This window comes from Pogoniulus pusillus, chromosome 33 (assembly GCF_015220805.1).
Source record: "Pogoniulus pusillus isolate bPogPus1 chromosome 33, bPogPus1.pri, whole genome shotgun sequence".
Lineage (NCBI taxonomy): Eukaryota > Metazoa > Chordata > Aves > Piciformes > Lybiidae > Pogoniulus > Pogoniulus pusillus.
This window is the reverse complement of record NC_087296.1, coordinates 2,573,708-2,579,506: the sequence shown is the minus strand read 5'-3', so window position 1 is coordinate 2,579,506 and position 5,799 is coordinate 2,573,708.

The following is a 5,799-nucleotide window of genomic DNA, read 5'->3' as shown; positions in this document are numbered from 1 at the left end:
TGGGTTTTACCTGTGTCTTCTGGGGGGGGAGGTTTAGGTTGAAGGTGAGAAGAAACTTCATCCCTGAAAGGGTTCTCAAGCCCTGAAGTCCTCTGCCTAGGGTTGAATCTCTACCCTTGGAGGTGTTTCAAAGAGACAGAGATGCAGTTCTGAGGGACAAGGTTTAGCACCGGACTCAGTGCAATTAGAAAGTGATTGGATTCAACGATCTTAAAGGTCTTTCCCAGCCAAAACATTTCTGTGATGCTAAAAGCAGTTAAAGACAGAGAGGAGGCAGGGGGGGTAGGTCTGAAATGGGTCGGTCTTAAAGCTGCCGAGGCAGGTACCTTGCTGTGCGATGCTGAGGAGCAAAGCAGTGCAGGCTGAGGAGCAAAGCAGTGCAGGCTGAGGAGCAAAGCAGTGCAGGCTGAGGAGCAAAGCAGTGCACGCTGAGGGCCTCTGGGCTCCCCTGACTGTCCCGAGGTGGAACGAACCAAGCAGCGGCCGGAGGATGCTATGCAGGAGCAGTGAGTGCCAGAGCCCTGCTCTCGCCCTGTGCCTGCTGGAACCTCTTGCAGAAAGTTTGGGCACTTTCTGGGAGCTGCTGAAGCTCCACTTCAGACATTTCAATCCTTTTGCGGGAAGCAGAGGTCTGTCCTCCCTGCTGACCTGTGACCTGGCTGCCGGGGCCTCGCTGGGAGCCAGTGAATAGCAGACAGGGATGAGATGGAGTAATTAGGGCCGGTGAATGGGGGGGATAAAGATGGGCTGACTTTTTCCCTTTATCTCGGAGAGAGGCGCTAATTTAGGGAGCCTTTCTGACAAAAGCTCACAGTGACCCAAATCTTTCCTCCTTTGACTCCTTGCAAAGGCTTAGAGGGACACTTAAGTGGTGCCGGGCGGCAGTGCAGGGGGATGCTGCGGGGGGATGCTGCGGGGGGATGCTGCTCTCAGCCTTTCCCCACCCGGCCTGGATTTATGTTTGGATTGCACTGACCCAGGTGCAGGACCTTACACTTGGCCTTGTTGAATGTCATGAGGTTGTCCTGTGCCCACCTCTTGTAGGAAAACACACTTGCCTGTGCCTCAGAGGTAGGTCAGCACAGTGCCAGCTCAGGTGTGGGACTGCTCTGAATCCACAGAGCTGGGCCCAGCAGGGAAAATATTTTCACCCCTGAGTGCCTGTGTCCTGTCCTTGCTCAGCACTGTGAGGCTTCAATAGCAACAGAAAATGTTTCATAGAATGGTTTTGGTTGGAGGAGACCCCTCAGAACACCCAGTCCAGCTGTCAACCTCAGACCACCACAGCCATTAAACCGTGTCCCCAGGTGCCATGTCCACAGGTCTTTTCAGCAGCTCCAGGGGTGGGGACTCCACCACCTCCCTGGGTAGCCTGTTCCAATCTCTGTCCACTCTTGCAGCAAAGATATTTTTCCTCATCTCTAACCTAAACCTCTCCTGGGGCAATTTGAGGCTGTTTCCTCTCCTGTCACCTTGCACTGGTGAGAAGAGACCAATCCCCACCTCGCTGCAACCTCCTTTCAGGTAGCTGTTGAGAGCAACAAGGTTTCCACTCAGCCTCTTCTTGCCTGGCAAGAGTGCACTTGATGCTTCCAACATCACTTGCAGCTTCCTCCATGCAGTTTTCTTAATGTGTGACAAAAACCTTCACATTTTTCTGCCTGTTTGTTGCCTATTTAGCTATCTGTGTTCTTTTGTCAAGCACTGCAATGCTGGGGAATGCTAAGGGGATAGCAAATGGCACAGCCAAGCTGGTAGTGAGGAGAATCTCAGCCTCCTCCTGCCAAATTCAGCAGCCAAAACAATTGTTTAGCCTACAAAGCCATTTCTGCTCACAGCCAAGTTCCTACAGGCTAAGTCCTGTCCAGAGGTCTTAGGAAACCAGGGTGGAATGCCTCAGGGGTAGGGATGTTCTCTGCTTGTGCTCTCTTTGGCATCTGCCTGTTGTTAAGTCACTTGCAAACACGCTGGCATGGCAAACAGCACTCTGATGTTGGCTGAGAATGAGGATGCTCAGCTCATGACTTCAAGGCAACAAGGATGTAGCTTGAAGCAGCCAGTTCAGGGCCATCACTTGTTGGGAAAAGCAACCTCAGTGCAGTCCTTGCTCTGGAAGTGGAGCATTATTGCAACAGCTGGAAGGAGAGCAGAGCCTGTTGCTGGAAGGGGTAAGGTTGTCTAACCCTTCTGACCAAACCAAGGTCTGCAAAAAGTCAATTCTGTTCCTATTTTTTTCCTTTCAAAATGAATTTAATCAGCACCTGAATGATCAATTATGAATGGTTGAGAAAGTAAAGGAGCACAAACACAGCCTAGAACTTCACCAGGCAGTGTTCCACTGCACAGGGTAGTTCTTATCCTGCCAGCTGGCTCCTAGGTTGTGTAGGGTTTGTGTCGGGTGGGGAGGAGATTGGTGCTTGGTTCAGTCATAGACTCACAGAATGGGTTGGGTTGGAAGGGACCTTTTGTTCCCCGTGTGGATCCCACACAGTGCCCAGTGTGTGCCTGTGGACAGTGAGTTTGCTCAGCCCACAGCTTTGTTTGTGCTAGGAAACTTCACCTCCTTTCTTTGTTTCTTTTGGAGCAGGACCCATCTGCCTGTTCCTCCACTTCTTTTCCTTTAATTCCCTTTAGGTTTTGCTTCACAGAAAGGTCCCAGGGCTCTGGGGTGGGCACTTGCTGCTGCCCCCTTCCCCCCCACCCCAAGCTGTGGCTGCCAAGCAGAGGGGCTCTGAGCCAAGCCTCTGCTCCTCTGCACGCAGCTTTGGGCCAGACAGCTGCTTTTCAGGAACTCTCAGGCTTCAAACTCCCCAGAAGTTACGGTTCAGCAGGCTTGACTGTGACTTTTTGTCACAGCTGTCAGGGTAGGTCAGGGAGAGATGAAAGCAGCAGAGGCTGGATGGAAAGGAACCTGCTGTGCTTTGAGCCCCCACCCTCGCTCTGCTGCTGAGGGGGAGACAGAGCATTTCTGCTTTCTTCCATGGGCAGCTTCCAAACTTGCCTCAGCTGAAGTCACTGCAGTGAGCTGCAGCCAGCCTCTCCTCCCCAGATGCCTGACTGCCCCAGAGGTTTTGGATGTGCCAGCTGAACTTCTGCTTGCTTTGTTTGCATTTGGTGGTTTGGGGAGAGGATTTGTTTGGGTGTTTTGGTTGTTTTCCTTCCTTCCTTCCTTCCTTCCTTCCTTCCTTCCTTCCTTCCTTCCTTCCTTCCTTCCTTCCTTCCTTCCTTCCTTCCTTCCTTCCTTCCTTCCTTCCTTCCTTCCTTCCTTCCTTCCTTCCTTCCTTCCTTCCTTCCTTCCTCCCTCCCTTCCTCCCTTCCTTCCTCCCTTCCTTCCTCCCTTCCTTCCTTCCCTCCTTCCCTCCCTCCCTCCTCTTCCCTTCCTTCCCTCCTTCCTCCCTCCCTCCCACCCTCCTCACCCTCCCTAGGAGCACCTAGGGCATGCCAATTCAGCACACTTCTAAAAGGGAAAGCAAACCAAAGCACACTTTCTAGAACACTGCAGCCCAGGGCTGTGGCAGTGCCACCTCCTGCCACAGAAATCTGTAGGAAGCCAGAATGAGGCAAAATCCTGCCTGGCCAGCAGGGCAAGAGAGGGGATTCTGCCCCTTGGCTCTGCTCTCCTCAGACCGCATCTGCAGTCCTGGGTGCAGTTCTGGAGCCTCCAGCAAAAGAAGGACATGGAAGTGTTGGAGCCAGTCCAGAGGAGGCCACCAAGATGCTGAGAGGGCTGCAGAAGCTCTGCTGTGAGGACAGGCTGAGAGAGTTGGGGCTCTGCAGCCTGGAGAAGAGAAGGCTTAGAGGAGACCTTGGAGTGGCCTTGCAGGACCTGAAGGGGGCTACATGAAGGCTGGGGAGGGACTATGGACAAGGTCTGGGAACGAGAGAAGGAGGAAGAATGGGTTTGAAGTGGCAGAGGGGAGATTGCAAGTGGATGCTAGGAAAGGGCTCTTTGCACTGAGGGTGGTGAGACACTGGCACAGGTTGAGGGTGGTGAGACCCTGGCACAGGCTGCCCAGGGAGGTTGTGGAGCACAACCTCTCTGGAGGTGCTCAAGGCCAGGTTGGATGAGGCCTCGAGTGATCTGTTCTAGTGGGAGGTGTCCCTGTCTGTGGCAGGGGGTTGGAGCTGGCTGAGCTTTGAGCTCCCCTCCAACCCAAACCATTCTGTGAGGCAGCTCCTCATGAAAAAAAAATATGTAGATAGATATAGATATTGATGTTTGGTTTTGTCTGTAAGTGTAAAGAAGAAACTAAAATAGAGGTTTGCATTTTGTTGCTTGGGCATGAAGGGACTTTTTACTCTGGTGAGCAAAGACAAAGAGCTGGAAGTGGAGGCCAGAGCTAGTGGAAATGAATCACAGAAGCACTGCTTGTTAGCAGCAGGTGATTAAAACAAGCTGTCACAGAGCAAAGCATCTCTCTCTCTCACTCCCAACTGGAAAATATGCTTCAAGCAGCCAAGCACACAAGGCTCCAGTTAAAACTGAGAGCTAAAACCCAACCCCATAGTAACTGCCCTGAATTTAATGGCCTGTGTCATGCTTCAGGTCAGACCAGGGGAATGATTGATAGTTCCTGGCCCCCAGTTTTGAACTGCTTGTGGAAAGAAGTGGGTGGTGAGCATCTGCAGCTGGTTAGGTGTCTAAGGCCAGTACTCGTTGCTCTCTCTGCTCACTTCACCCTCTCCTGGCTGGTAACATAGGAGTAAGGACACCAGCTCAGCTCTGTTGAGTTGTGAACTGTTTGGCTGTTCCAGCTTTGAGTATCTGGGCTAAGTGATGTGCAGCAATGCCTGGGGCTAAGTATTGACCCAGCAGGAAGCACAGATCGACCAGGCTGCATGTCAACTGAGCAGCAGCAGCACCAAAACGTGCCTGGGGCTGGCTGGCAACTGCTTTGCAATCATGCGGTGGGCACGGCGGGTGCAGGGCAACCTGCTCTGGGGAGGAGTGCTTGTCCTGGAGGTCACAGCACCACAGAATCAACCAGGCTGGAAAAGACCTCTAGGATCATCGAGTCCAACCTACCACCTAACCCTTCACATTAACCCATGGCACTAAGTGCCTCATCCAGCCTCCTCCTAAACGCCTCCAGGGAGGGCAACTCCACCACCTCTCCGGGCAGCCCATTCCATTGCTCAACAGCATTGTAGGCAGCAGCTGCCACTGGCAGCAGCACAGCACTTTGCTGAAAGAACCTTTCATTAAGGTGCTGCTAAACAGGAGGGCATCCACAGAATCAACTCCATCCTCTGCCACAGGCTGTCCTGTGCAGCTGCACGGGAGAGTGCCAAAGATGTGATTTTCTGACTGGAGCAGGTGGTGGCTGTGGAGCTGGCATCCCCTTCCTGCAGGTAAGTGTTTATACAAACAGAAAGCCTTTTCTGCCTTGTATCTAGTAGAGGTTGTTAATTCTGCTGTTTAATTGTCCCTGTGCAGAGCTCTGCATTGAAAGAGAGGCAGCATCTAGAAGCTCTCCACTGTTTTACCATGCCATGAGCAGCTGCCACTGCCCACTGCTACCAGCATGCCCGAGGTCATCCAGAGACGGAACCTCCAGGTAATGGTAGGTGATAGGACTTTGCTTCTGAGAAAGGAACAACTCCTCAGCTCATTTTAAATCAGCACACAGCCTCAAGCTACGCCAGGGGAAATTCAGGCTGGAGGCGAGGAGAAAGTTCTTCCCTGAGAGAGTCATTGGACACTGGAATGGGCTGCCCGGGGAGGTGGTGGAGTCGCCGTCCCTGGAGCTGTTCAAGGCAGGATTGGATGTGGCACTTGGTGCCATGGTCTGGCCTTGA